This window comes from Balaenoptera borealis (assembly GCF_965194805.1).
Source record: "Balaenoptera borealis genome assembly, contig: HAP1_SCAFFOLD_42, whole genome shotgun sequence".
NCBI classification, from domain to species: Eukaryota; Metazoa; Chordata; class Mammalia; order Artiodactyla; family Balaenopteridae; genus Balaenoptera; species Balaenoptera borealis.
In genome coordinates this window covers 1,348,270-1,363,521 of record NW_028124003.1, presented here as the reverse complement: position 1 = coordinate 1,363,521, position 15,252 = coordinate 1,348,270, and the positions used below count along the sequence as shown (strand labels likewise).

Below are 15,252 nucleotides of genomic sequence, written 5' to 3'. Positions count from 1 at the left end.
CGAATCTACCTCCTGAAATCTGTTTCCTGCAATTCTGCCTTGATTTCAAATCCTCTTCTTTGCCTTCCCTCAATATATTTGTGGACGAGAGTTATCATTTATAACTCTGCAGGTTTGTGAATTGCAGTGCCCTGAACCTCCATTTTACAACTCGCCTTTTTGGGAGATGGCCGCAAAAGCGCAGGATGGCTTCAGGCCCTGTTCTGGTTCCGGGGGGCAGGATGAGCCTGTGGTTAATTCTTCTTCCTGATGGGAAAATAGAGTGACCTCTGCATGTCCCAACACCAAGAGCTAGTCTCTCATTGGTTCCATGTCTTCTCGTTCATCCTCAGGACAAATTGCAACCTGTACGGAACAGGAGGTTAAAGATGCTGATGCTCCAAGTAGGGAGATTGCTAGTAAAGCGGCTGTTATGGCGAACCCGGGCACAAGGAGATGAGAAATGAGGTACGTTTTAGAAACCTTTCCCCATCACACGGTGTACCATCTTCTGGGTTTCTCATGCATGTTTTCAATGTAGGAAGATGCCCTTGAACCTGGAGATTTGGGACCCATGCGATGGGTACCACGCAGTATTACTTTAAAGGGTCTGCGTTTGCTCACCCAACCTCACCAAACCTCTCAGCCCCAAGAGTGTCCACCCTTATGTCTCATCCAGCTGTGGGTCTAGATATGGTCAATCCAGGTTGCATCACAGCCCCTGAACGCATTGTGTAAGAATTTCTCTCTCTTTCACTGTCTTTGTTTCATGGGTTTTTCAAAGTAATTTATTTTTATAATGGGGTTTAGCTGCTTTTCACTGCTGTGTTTATGCCGCTTTACACCCACTTGACACACTAACAGAGAGATATCAATACATAGGTTTTAAGATTATTACTAGTCAGATATATTCTTGTGTGGTGAATAGGGCGTGTTGAGTCCAGTTCTCTGAGCAAGGAGTAGGTCTTGTCTATTACATATTGGTTTTATGGAACGGTATCTGAGCTAATTTGAAACCCTTGTTTTATGTATCACCCCACCTCACCTTTCCCGTTAAGCAGCCATAGTGTGTTTTCTGCATGTGTGACTCTGTTCTGTTTTGTAATTCAGTTCAAGTGTAACGGTTTTTACATTCCCTCTATAAGTGATACATTATGAGAAGTGTCCTTTTCTGTGTGACTTATTTCACTTAGAATCGTCGTACCTAAATCCACTCATCATGCTGCTACTAGCCTTATGACATTGATTTCATGGCTGAGTGATATTCCATTGTATATAAGGACCACAACTTCTTTATCCATTTTTCTCTTTCCTGGGATATTGAAGGTGGAATGAAGTGGAGGTCCTTGTCAAGAGAGCAGCCCTAAACTTTGGGGTGCTTGTCTCTTGCTGATTTTTAATTTTCCCAATGTATACCCCCATGAGTGGAAGTGCCCTATGCTCTCTAAGCTTTGCTTTTTAGACGTTTCAGGACTCACCGTACACTTCTCCAGAGTGGCTGTTGGCAATTTACATCCCGCCCATCAGTGTAGCATGGCTCCCATTTCTCCATGGCCTTTCCTGTATTTCTGGTTTTGACACTTTTTTCAGCATGGCCATTTTGACCAATGGGTAGCGAGACTTCTTTGTAGCGCTGATTTGCCTTTCCAGGTTGCTTGGTTGGCCAAAAAGGGCGTATGCGTTTTTTCCTGAATATATTCAGGAAAAAACGCATACGCCCTTTTTGGCCAAGGGCATCATTGTCAACGTTTTGCCGCTTTTCATGTGCTTTAAAGGCGATTCGAATCTACCTCCTGAAATCTGTTTCCTGCAATTCTGCCTTGATTTCAAATCCTCTTCTTTGCCTTCCCTCAATATATTTGTGGACGAGAGTTATCATTTATAACTCTGCAGGTTTGTGAATTGCAGTGCCCTGAACCTCCATTTTACAACTCGCGTTTTTGGGAGATGGCCGCAAAAGCGCAGGATGGCTTCAGGCCCTGTTCTGGTTCCGGGGGGCAGGCTGAGCCTGTGGTTAATTCTTCTTCCTGATGGGAAAATAGAGTGACCTGTGCCTGTCCCTACACCAAGAGCTAGTCTCTCATTGGTTCCCCGTCTTCCCGTTCATCCTCAGGACAAATTGCAACCTGTACGGAACAGGAGGTTAAAGGTGCTGATGCTCCAAGTAGGGAGATTGTTAGTAAAGCGGCTGGAATGGCGAACCCGGGCACAAGGAGAAGAGAAATGAGGTGCGTTTTAGAAACCTTTCCCCATCACATGGTGTACCATCTTTTTGTTTTCTCATGCATGTTTTCAATGTAGGAAGATGCCCTTGAACCTGGAGATTTGGGACCCATGCGATGGGTACCACGCAGTATTACTTTAAAGGGTCTGCGTTTGCTCACCCAACCTCACCAAACCTCTCAGCCCCAAGAGTGTCCACCCTTATGTCTCATCCAGCTGTGGGTCTAGATATGGTCAATCCAGGTTGCATCACAGCCCCTGAACGCATTGTGTAAGAATTTCTCTCTCTTTCACTGTCTTTGTTTCATGGGTTTTTCAAAGTAATTTATTTTTATAATGGGGTTTAGCTGCTTTTCACTGCTGTGTTTATGCCGCTTTACACCCACTTGACACACTAACAGAGAGATATCAATACCTAGGTTTTAAGATTATTACTAGTCAGATATATTCTTGTGCGGTGAATAGGGCGTGTTGAGTCCAGTTCTCTGAGCAAGGAGTAGGTCTTATCTATTACATATTGGTTTTATGGAACGGTATCTGAGCTAATTTGAAACCCTTGTTTTATGTATCACCCCACCTCACCTTTCCCGTTAAGCAGCCATAGTGTGTTTTCTGCATGTGTGACTCTGTTCTGTTTTGTAATTCAGTTCAAGTGTAACGGTTTTTACATTCCCTCTATAAGTGATACATTATGAGAAGTGTCCTTTTCTGTGTGACTTATTTCACTTAGAATCGTCGTACCTAAATCCACTCATCATGCTGCTACTAGCCTTATGACATTGATTTCATGGCTGAGTGATATTCCATTGTATATAAGGACCACAACTTCTTTATCCATTTTTCTCTTTCCTGGGATATTGAAGGTGGAATGAAGTGGAGGTCCTTGTCAAGAGAGCAGCCCTAAACTTTGGGGTGCTTGTCTCTTGCTGATTTTTAATTTTCCCAATGTATACCCCCATGAGTGGAAGTGCCCTATGCTCTCTAAGCTTTGCTTTTTAGACGTTTCAGGACTCACCGTACACTTCTCCAGAGTGGCTGTTGGCAATTTACATCCCGCCCATCAGTGTAGCATGGCTCCCATTTCTCCATGGCCTTTCCTGTATTTCTGGTTTTGACACTTTTTTCAGCATGGCCATTTTGACCAATGGGTAGCGAGACTTCTTTGTAGCGCTGATTTGCCTTTCCAGGTTGCTTGGTTGGCCAAAAAGGGCGTATGCGTTTTTTCCTGAATATATTCAGGAAAAAACGCATACGCCCTTTTTGGCCAAGGGCATCATTGTCAACGTTTTGCCGCTTTTCATGTGCTTTAAAGGCGATTCGAATCTACCTCCTGAAATCTGTTTCCTGCAATTCTGCCTTGATTTCAAATCCTCTTCTTTGCCTTCCCTCAATATATTTGTGGACGAGAGTTATCATTTATAACTCTGCAGGTTTGTGAATTGCAGTGCCCTGAACCTCCATTTTACAACTCGCGTTTTTGGGAGATGGCCGCAAAAGCGCAGGATGGCTTCAGGCCCTGTTCTGGTTCCGGGGGGCAGGCTGAGCCTGTGGTTAATTCTTCTTCCTGATGGGAAAATAGAGTGACCTGTGCCTGTCCCTACACCAAGAGCTAGTCTCTCATTGGTTCCCCGTCTTCCCGTTCATCCTCAGGACAAATTGCAACCTGTACGGAACAGGAGGTTAAAGGTGCTGATGCTCCAAGTAGGGAGATTGTTAGTAAAGCGGCTGGAATGGCGAACCCGGGCACAAGGAGAAGAGAAATGAGGTGCGTTTTAGAAACCTTTCCCCATCACATGGTGTACCATCTTTTTGTTTTCTCATGCATGTTTTCAATGTAGGAAGATGCCCTTGAACCTGGAGATTTGGGACCCATGCGATGGGTACCACGCAGTATTACTTTAAAGGGTCTGCGTTTGCTCACCCAACCTCACCAAACCTCTCAGCCCCAAGAGTGTCCACCCTTATGTCTCATCCAGCTGTGGGTCTAGATATGGTCAATCCAGGTTGCATCACAGCCCCTGAACGCATTGTGTAAGAATTTCTCTCTCTTTCACTGTCTTTGTTTCATGGGTTTTTCAAAGTAATTTATTTTTATAATGGGGTTTAGCTGCTTTTCACTGCTGTGTTTATGCCGCTTTACACCCACTTGACACACTAACAGAGAGATATCAATACCTAGGTTTTAAGATTATTACTAGTCAGATATATTCTTGTGCGGTGAATAGGGCGTGTTGAGTCCAGTTCTCTGAGCAAGGAGTAGGTCTTATCTATTACATATTGGTTTTATGGAACGGTATCTGAGCTAATTTGAAACCCTTGTTTTATGTATCACCCCACCTCACCTTTCCCGTTAAGCAGCCATAGTGTGTTTTCTGCATGTGTGACTCTGTTCTGTTTTGTAATTCAGTTCAAGTGTAACGGTTTTTACATTCCCTCTATAAGTGATACATTATGAGAAGTGTCCTTTTCTGTGTGACTTATTTCACTTAGAATCGTCGTACCTAAATCCACTCATCATGCTGCTACTAGCCTTATGACATTGATTTCATGGCTGAGTGATATTCCATTGTATATAAGGACCACAACTTCTTTATCCATTTTTCTCTTTCCTGGGATATTGAAGGTGGAATGAAGTGGAGGTCCTTGTCAAGAGAGCAGCCCTAAACTTTGGGGTTCTTGTCTCTTGCTGATTTTTAATTTTCCCAATGTATACCCCCATGAGTGGAAGTGCCCTATGCTCTGTAGCTTTGCTTTTTAGACGTTTCAGGACTCACCGTACACTTCTCCAGAGTGGCTGTTGGCAATTTACATCCCGCCCATCAGTGTAGCATGGCTCCCATTTCTCCATGGCCTTTCCTGCATTTCTGGTTTTGACACTTTTTTCAGCACGGCCATTTTGACCAATGGGTAGCGAGACTTCTTTGTAGCGCTGATTTGCCTTTCCAGGTTGCTTGGTTGGCCAAAAAGGGCGTATGCGTGTTTTCCTGAATATATTCAGGAAAAAACGCATACGCCCTTTTTGGCCAAGGGCATCATTGTCAACGTTTTGCCGCTTTTCATGTGCTTTAAAGGCGATTCGAATCTACCTCCTGAAATCTGTTTCCTGCAATTCTGCCTTGATTTCAAATCCTCTTCTTTGCCTTCCCTCAATATATTTGTGGACGAGAGTTATCATTTATAACTCTGCAGGTTTGTGAATTGCAGTGCCCTGAACCTCCATTTTACAACTCGCCTTTTTGGGAGATGGCCGCAAAAGCGCAGGATGGCTTCAGGCCCTGTTCTGGTTCCGGGGGGCAGGATGAGCCTGTGGTTAATTCTTCTTCCTGATGGGAAAATAGAGTGACCTCTGCATGTCCCAACACCAAGAGCTAGTCTCTCATTGGTTCCATGTCTTCTCGTTCATCCTCAGGACAAATTGCAACCTGTACGGAACAGGAGGTTAAAGATGCTGATGCTCCAAGTAGGGAGATTGCTAGTAAAGCGGCTGTTATGGCGAACCCGGGCACAAGGAGATGAGAAATGAGGTACGTTTTAGAAACCTTTCCCCATCACACGGTGTACCATCTTCTGGGTATCTCATGCATGTTTTCGATGTAGGAAGATGCCCTTGAACCTGGAGATTTGGGACCCATGCGATGGGTACCACGCAGTAATACTTTAAAGGGTCTGCGTTTGCTCACCCAACCTCACCAAACCTCTCAGCCGCAACAGTGTCCACCCTTATGTCTCATCCAGCTGTGGGTCTAGATATGGTCAATCCAGGTTGCATCACAGCCCCTGAACGCATTGTGTAAGAATTCCTCTCTCTTTCACTGTCTTTGTTTCATGGGTTTTTCAAAGTAATTTATTTTTATAATGGGGTTTAGCTGCTTTTCACTGCTGTGTTTATGCCGCTTTTTACCCACTTGACACACTAACAGAGAGATATCAATACATAGGTTTTAAGATTATTACTAGTCAGATATATTCGTGTGCGGTGAATAGGGCGTGTTGAGTCCAGTTCTCTGAGCAAGGAGTAGGTCTTGTCTATTACATATTGGGTTTATGGAACGGTATCTGAGCTAATTTGAAACCCTTGTTTTATGTATCACCCCACCTCACCTTTCCCGTTAAGCAGCCATAGTGTGTTTTCTGCATGTGTGACTCTGTTCTGTTTTGTAATTCAGTTCAAGTGTAACGGTTTTTACATTCCCTCTATAAGTGATACCTTATGAGAAGTGTCCTTTGCTGTGTGACTTATTTCACTTAGAGTCGTCGTACCTAAATCCACTCATCATGCTGCTACTAGCCTTATGACATTGATTTCACGGCTGAGTGATATTCCATTGTACATAAGGACCACAACTTCTTTATCCATTTTTCTCTTTCCTGGGATATTGAAGGTGGAATGAAGTGGAGGTCCTTGTCAACAGAGCAGCCCTAAACTTTGGGGTGCTTGTGTCTTGCTGATTTTTCATTTTCCCAATTTATACCCCCATGAGTGGAAGTGCCCTATGCTCTCTGAGCTTTGCTTTTTAGACGTTTCAGGACTCACCGTACACTTCTCCAGAGTGGCTGTTGACAATTTACATCCCGCCCATCAGTGTAGCAAGGCTCCCATTTCTCCATGGCCTGTCCTGCATTTCTGGTTTTGACACTTTTTCCAGCATGGCCCTTTTGACCAATGGGAAGCGAGACATCTTTGTAGCGCTGATTTGCCTTTCCAGGTTGCTTGGTTGGCCAAAAAGGGCGTATGCGTTTTTTCCTGAATATATTCAGGAAAAAACGCATACGCCCTTTTTGGCCAAGGGCATCATTGTCAACGTTTTGCCGCTTTTCATGTGCTTTAAAGGCGATTCGAATCTACCTCCTGAAATCTGTTTCCTGCAATTCTGCCTTGATTTCAAATCCTCTTCTTTGCCTTCCCTCAATATATTTGTGGACGAGAGTTATCATTTATAACTCTGCAGGTTTGTGAATTGCAGTGCCCTGAACCTCCATTTTACAACTCGCTTTTTAGGGAGCTGGCCGCAAAAGCACAGGATGGCTTCAGGCCCTGTTCTGGTTCCGGGGGGCAGGCTGAGCCTGTGGTTAATTCTTCTTCCTGATGGGAAAATAGAGTGACCTGTGCCTGTCCCAACACCAAGAGCTAGTCTTTCATTGGTTCCACGTCTTCCCGTTCATCCTCAGTACAAATTGCAACCTGTACGGAACAGGAGGTTAAAGGTGCTGATGCTCCAAGTAGGGAGATTGCTAGTAAAGCGGCTGGAATAGCGAACCCGGGCACAAGGAGATGAGAAATGAGGTGCGTTTTAGAAACCTTTCCACATCACACGGTGTACCATCTTCTGGGTTTCTCATGCATGTTTTCGATGTAGGAAGATGCCCTTGAACCTGGCGATTTGGGACCCATGCGATGGGTACCATGCAGTATTACTTTAAAGGGTCTGCGTTTGCTCACCCAACCTCACCAAACCTCTCAGCCCCAAGAGTGTCCACCCTTATGTCTCATCCAGCTGTGGGTCTAGATATGGTCAATCCAGGTTGCATCACAGCCCGTGAACGCATTGTGTAAGAATTTCTATCTCTTTCACTGTCTTTGTTTCATGGGTTTTTCAAAGTAATTTATTTTTATAATGGGGTTTAGCTGCTTTTCACTGCTGTGTTTATGCCGCTTTACACCCACTTGACACACTAACAGAGAGATATCAATACATAGGTTTTAAGATTATTACTAGTCAGTTATATTCTTGTGCGGTGAATAGGGCGTGTTGAGTCCAGTTCTCTGAGCAAGGAGTAGGTCTTGTCTATTACATATTGGGTTTATGGAACGGTATCTGAGCTAATTTGAAACCCTTGTTTTATGTATCACCCCACCTCACCTTTCCCGTTAAGCAGCCATAGTGTGTTTTCTGCATGTGTGACTCTGTTCTGTTTTGTAATTCAGTTCAAGTGTAACGGTTTTTACATTCCCTCTATCAGTGATACCTTATGAGAAGTGTCCTTTTCTGTGTGACTTATTTCACTTAGAGTCGTTGTACCTAAATCCACTCATCATGCTGCTACTAGCCTTATGACATTGCTTTCATGGCTGAGTGATATTCCATTGTACATAAGGACCACAACTTCTTTATCCATTTTTCTCTTTCCTGGGATATTGAAGGTGGAATGAAGTGGAGGTCCTTGTCAACAGAGCAGCCCTAAACTTTGGGGTGCTTGTGTCTTGCTGATTTTTCATTTTCCCAATTTATACCCCCATGAGTGGAAGTGCCCTATGCTCTCTAAGCTTTGCTTTTTAGACGTTTCAGGACTCACCGTACACTTCTCCAGAGTGGCTGTTGACAATTTACATCCCGCCCATCAGTGTAGCAAGGCTCCCATTTCTCCATGGCCTGTCCTGCATTTCTGGTTTTGACACTTTTTTCAGCATGGCCCTTTTAACCGATGGGAAGCGAGACTTCTTTGTAGCGCTGATTTGCCTTTCCAGGTTGCTTGGTTGGCCAAAAAGGGCGTATGCGTTTTTTCCTGAATATATTCAGGAAAAAACGCATACGCCCTTTTTGGCCAAGGGCATCATTGTCAACGTTTTGCCGCTTTTCATGTGCTTTAAAGGCGATTCGAATCTACCTCCTGAAATCTGTTTCCTGCAATTCTGCCTTGATTTCAAATCCTCTTCTTTGCCTTCCCTCAATATATTTGTGGATGAGAGTTATCATTTATAACTCTGCAGGTTTGTGAATTGCAGTGCCCTGAACCTCCATTTTACAACTCGCTTTTTAGGGAGCTGGCCGCAAAAGCGCAGGATGGCTTCAGGCCCTGTTCTGGTTCCGGGGGGCAGGCTGAGCCTGTGGTTAATTCTTCTTCCTGATGGGAAAATAGAGTGACCTGTGCCTGTCCCAACACCAAGAGCTAGTCTTTCATTGGTTCCACGTCTTCCCGTTCATCCTCAGTACAAATTGCAACCTGTACGGAACAGGAGGTTAAAGGTGCTGATGCTCCAAGGAGGGAGATTGCTAGTAAAGTGGCTGGAATGGCGAACCCGGGCACAAGCAGATGAGAAATGAGGTGCGTTTTAGAAACCTTTCCCCATCACACAGTGTACCATCTTCTGGGTATCTCATGCATGTTTTCGATGTAGGAAGATGCCCTTGAACCTGGAGATTTGGGACCCATGCGATGGATACCACGCAGTAATACTTTAAAGGGTCTGCGTTTGCTCACCCAACCTCACCAAACCTCTCAGCCGCAACAGTGTCCACCCTTATGTCTCATCCAGCTGTGGGTCTAGATATGGTCAATCCAGGTTGCATCACAGCCCCTGAACGCATTGTGTAAGAATTTCTCTCTCTTTCACTGTCTTTGTTTCATGGGTTTTTCAAAGTAATTTATTTTTATAATGGGGTTTAGCTGCTTTTCACTGCTGTGTTTATGCCGCTTTTTACCCACTTGACACACTAACAGAGAGATATCAATACATAGGTTTTAAGATTATTTCTAGTCAGATATATTCTTGTGCGGTGAATAGGGCGTGTTGAGTCCAGTTCTCTGAGCAAGGAGTAGGTCTTGTCTATTACATATTGGGTTTATGGAACGGTATCTGAGCTAATTTGAAACCCTTGTTTTATGTATCACCCCACCTCACCTTTCCCGTTAAGCAGCCATAGTGTGTTTTCTGCATGTGTGACTCTGTTCTGTTTTGTAATTCAGTTCAAGTGTAACGGTTTTTACATTCCCTCTATCAGTGATACCTTATGAGAAGTGTCCTTTTCTGTGTGACTTATTTCACTTAGAGTCGTTGTACCTAAATCCACTCATCATGCTGCTACTAGCCTTATGACATTGCTTTCATGTCTGAGTGATATTCCATTGTACATAAGGACCACAACTTCTTTATCCATTTTTCTCTTTCCTGGGATATTGAAGGTGGAATGAAGTGGAGGTCCTTGTCAACAGAGCAGCCCTAAACTTTGGGGTGCTTGTGTCTTGCTGATTTTTAATTTTCCCAATTTATAACCCCATGAGTGGAAGTGCCCTATGCTCTCTAAGCTTTGTTTTTTAGATGTTTCAGGACTCACCGTACGCTTCTCCAGAGTGGCTGTTGGCAATTTACATCCCGCCCATCAGTGTAGCAAGGCTCCCATTTCTCCATGGCCTGTCCTGCATTTCTGGTTTTGACACTTTTTTCAGCATGGCCTTTTTAACCGATGGGAAGCGAGACATCTTTGTAGCGCTGATTTGCCTTTCCAGGTTGCTTGGTTGGCCAAAAAGGGCGTATGCGTTTTTTCCTGAATATATTCAGGAAAAAACGCATACGCCCTTTTTGGCCAAGGGCATCATTGTCAACGTTTTGCCGCTTTTCATGTGCTTTAAAGGCGATTCGAATCTACCTCCTGAAATCTGTTTCCTGCAATTCTGCCTTGATTTCAAATCCTCTTCTTTGCCTTCCCTCAATATATTTGTGGATGAGAGTTATCATTTATAACTCTGCAGGTTTGTGAATTGCAGTGCCCTGAACCTCCATTTTACAACTCGCTTTTTAGGGAGCTGGCCGCAAAAGCGCAGGATGGCTTCAGGCCCTGTTCTGGTTCCGGGGGGCAGGCTGAGCCTGTGGTTAATTCTTCTTCCTGATGGGAAAATAGAGTGACCTGTGCCTGTCCCAACACCAAGAGCTAGTCTTTCATTGGTTCCACGTCTTCCCGTTCATCCTCAGTACAAATTGCAACCTGTACGGAACAGGAGGTTAAAGGTGCTGATGCTCCAAGGAGGGAGATTGCTAGTAAAGTGGCTGGAATGGCGAACCCGGGCACAAGCAGATGAGAAATGAGGTGCGTTTTAGAAACCTTTCCCCATCACACAGTGTACCATTTTCTGGGTATCTCATGCATGTTTTCGATGTAGGAAGATGCCCTTGAACCTGGAGATTTGGGACCCATGCGATGGGTACCACGCAGTATTACTTTAAAGGGTCTGCGTTTGCTCACCCAACCTCACCAAACCTCTCAGCCGCAACAGTGTCCACCCTTATGTCTCATCCAGCTGTGGGTCTAGATATGGTCAATCCAGGTTGCATCACAGCCCCTGAACGCATTGTGTAAGAATTTCTCTCTCTTTCACTGTCTTTGTTTCATGGGTTTTTCAAAGTAATTTATTTTTATAATGGGGTTTAGCTGCTTTTCACTGCTGTGTTTATGCCGCTTTTTACCCACTTGACACACTAACAGAGAGATATCAATACATAGGTTTTAAGATTATTACTAGTCAGATATATTCTTGTGCGGTGAATAGGGCGTGTTGAGTCCAGTTCTCTGAGCAAGGAGTAGGTCTTGTCTATTACATATTGGGTTTATGGAACGGTATCTGAGCTAATTTGAAACCCTTGTTTTATGTATCACCCCACCTCACCTTTCCCGTTAAGCAGCCATAGTGTGTTTTCTGCATGTGTGACTCTGTTCTGTTTTGTAATTCAGTTCAAGTGTAACGGTTTTTAGATTCCCTCTATCAGTGATACCTTTTAAGAAGTGTCCTTTTCTGTGTGACTTATTTCACTTAGAGTCGTCATACCTAAATCCACTCATCATGCTGCTACTAGCCTTATGACATTGATTTCACGGCTGAGTGATATTCCATTGTACATAAGGACCACAACTTCTTTATCCATTTTTCTCTTTCCTGGGATATTGAAGGTGGAATGAAGTGGAGGTACTTGTCAACAGAGCAGCCCTAAACTTTGGGGTGCTTGTGTCTTGCTGATTTTTAATTTTCCCAATTTATAACCCCATGAGTGGAAGTGCCCTATGCTCTCTAAGCTTTGTTTTTTAGATGTTTCAGGACTCACCGTACGCTTCTCCAGAGTGGCTGTTGGCAATTTACATCCCGCCCATCAGTGTAGCAAGGCTCCCATTTCTCCATGGCCTGTCCTGCATTTGTGGTTTTGACACTTTTTTCAGCATGGCCTTTTTAACCGATGGGAAGCGAGACATCTTTGTAGCGCTGATTTGCCTTTCCAGGTTGCTTGGTTGGCCAAAAAGGGCGTATGCGGTTTTTCCTGAATATATTCAGGAAAAAACGCATACGCCCTTTTTGGCTAAGGGCATCATTGTCAACGTTTTGCCGCTTTTCATGTGGTTTAAAGGCGATTCGAATCTACCTCCTGAAATCTGTTTCCTGCAATTCTGCCTTGATTTCAAATCCTCTTCTTTGCCTTCCCTCAATATATTTGTGGACGAGAGTTATCATTTATAACTCTGCAGGTTTGTGAATTGCAGTGCCCTGAACCTCCATTTTACAACTCGCTTTTTTGGGAGTTGGCCGCAAAAGCGCAGGATGGCTTCAGGCCCTGTTCTGGTTCCGGGGGGCAGGCTGAGCCTGTGGTTAATTCTTCTTCCTGATGGGAAAATAGAGTAACTTGTGCCTGTCCCAACACCAAGAGCTAGTCTCTCATTGGTTCCACGTCTTCCCGTTCATCCTCAGGACAAATTGCAACCTGTACGGAACAGGAGGTTAAAGGTGCTGATGCTCCAAGTAGGGAGATTGCTAGTAAAGCGGCTGGAATAGCGAACCCGGGCACAAGGAGATGAGAAATGAGGTGCGTTTTAGAAACCTTTCCACATCACACGGTGTACCATCTTCTGGGTTTCTCATGCATGTTTTCGATGTAGGAAAATGCCCTTGAACCTGGCGATTTGGGACCCATGCGATGGGTACCATGCAGTATTACTTTAAAGGGTCTGCGTTTGCTCACCCAACCTCACCAAACCTCTCAGCCCCAAGAGTGTCCACCCTTATGTCTCATCCAGCTGTGGGTCTAGATATGGTCAATCCAGGTTGCATCACAGCCCGTGAACGCATTGTGTAAGAATTTCTATCTCTTTCACTGTCTTTGTTTCATGGGTTTTTCAAAGTAATTTATTTTTATAATGGGGTTTAGCTGCTTTTCACTGCTGTGTTTATGCCGCTTTACACCCACTTGACACACTAACAGAGAGATATCAATACATAAGTTTTAAGATTATTACTAGTCAGATATATTCTTGTGCGGTGAATAGGGCGTGTTGAGTCCAGTTCTCTGAGCAAGGAGTAGGTCTTGTCTATTACATATTGGTTTTATGGAACGGTATCTGAGCTAATTTGAAACCCTTGTTTTATGTATCACCCCACCTCACCTTTCCCGTTAAGCAGCCATAGTGTGTTTTCTGCATGTGTGACTCTGTTCTGTTTTGTAATTCAGTTGAAGTGTAACGGTTTTTACATTCCCTCTATCAGTGATACCTTATGAGAAGTGTCCTTTTCTGTGTGACTTATTTCACTTAGAGTCGTTGTACCTAAATCCACTCATCATGCTGCTACTAGCCTTATGACATTGATTTCACGGCTGAGTGATATTCCATTGTACATAAGGACCACAACTTCTTTATCCATTTTTCTCTTTCCTGGGATATTGAAGGTGGAATGAAGTGGAGGTTCTTGTCAACAGAGCAGCCCTAAACTTTGGGGTGCTTGTGTCTTGCTGATTTTTCATTTTCCCAATTTATACCCCCATGAGTGGAAGTGCCCTATGCTCTCTAAGCTTTGCTTTTTAGACGTTTCAGGACTCACCGTACACTTCTCCAGAGTGGCTGTTGACAATTTACATCCCGCCCATCAGTGTAGCAAGGCTCCCATTTCTCCATGGCCTGTCCTGCATTTCTGGTTTTGACACTTTTTTCAGCATGGCCCTTTTGACCAATGGGAAGCGAGACATCTTTGTAGCGCTGATTTGCCTTTCCAGGTTGCTTGGTTGGCCAAAAAGGGCGTATGCGTTTTTTCCTGAATATATTCAGGAAAAAACGCATACGCCCTTTTTGGCCAAGGGCATCATTGTCAACGTTTTGCCGCTTTTCATGTGCTTTAAAGGCGATTCGAATCTACCTCCTGAAATCTGTTTCCTGCAATTCTGCCTTGATTTCAAATCCTCTTCTTTGCCTTCCCTCAATATATTTGTGGATGAGAGTTATCATTTATAACTCTGCAGGTTTGTGAATTGCAGTGCCCTGAACCTCCATTTTACAACTCGCTTTTTAGGGAGCTGGCCACAAAAGCGCAGGATGGCTTCAGGCCCTGTTCTGGTTCCGGGGGGCAGGCTGAGCCTGTGGTTAATTCTTCTTCCTGATGGGAAAATAGAGTGACCTGTGCCTGTCCCAACACCAAGAGCTAGTCTTTCATTGGTTCCACGTCTTCCCGTTCATCCTCAGTACAAATTGCAACCTGTACGGAACAGGAGGTTAAAGGTGCTGATGCTCCAAGGAGGGAGATTGCTAGTAAAGTGGCTGGAATGGCGAACCCGGGCACAAGCAGATGAGAAATGAGGTGCGTTTTAGAAACCTTTCCCCATCACACGGTGTACCATCTTCTGGGTATCTCATGCATGTTTTCGATGTAGGAAGATGCCCTTGAACCTGGAGATTTGGGACCCATGCGATGGGTACCACGCAGTATTACTTTAAAGGGTCTGCGTTTGCTCACCCAACCTCACCAAACCTCTCAGCCGCAACAGTGTCCACCCTTATGTCTCATCCAGCTGTGGGTCTAGATATGGTCAATCCAGGTTGCATCACAGCCCCTGAACGCATTGTGTAAGAATTCCTCTCTCTTTCATTGTCTTTGTTTCATGGGTTTTTCAAAGTAATTTATTTTTATAATGGGGTTTAGCTGCTTTTCACTGCTGTGTTTATGCCGCTTTTTACCCACTTGACACACTAACAGAGATTTATCAATACATAGGTTTTAAGATTATTACTAGTCAGATATATTCTTGTGCGGTGAATAGGGCGTGTTGAGTCCAGTTCTCTGAGCAAGGAGTAGGTCTTGTCTATTACATATTGGGTTTATGGAACGGTATCTGAGCTAATTTGAAACCCTTGTTTTATGTATCACCCCACCTCACCTTTCCCGTTAAGCAGCCATAGTGTGTTTTCTGCATGTGTGACTCTGTTCTGTTTTGTAATTCAGTTCAAGTGTAACGGTTTTTACATTCCCTCTATCAGTGATACCTTATGAGAAGTGTCCTTTGCTGTGTGACTTATTTCACTTAGA

General features: G+C 44.2%; 1 long non-coding RNA gene across 1 annotated transcript in view; it reads right to left on the bottom strand.

Moving 5' to 3' along the window:
* The window catches only part of LOC309621238, an 801,112-nt gene extending 786,134 nt beyond the window's left edge, over positions 1 to 14,978 (bottom strand). Inside the window, exon 1 of the long non-coding RNA XR_014239845.1 lies at positions 14,908 to 14,978. This is a non-coding gene — a long non-coding RNA (uncharacterized lncRNA). The remainder of the gene's footprint in view (positions 1 to 14,907) is intronic.
* Between the last annotated feature and the right edge of the window lie 274 nt (positions 14,979 to 15,252).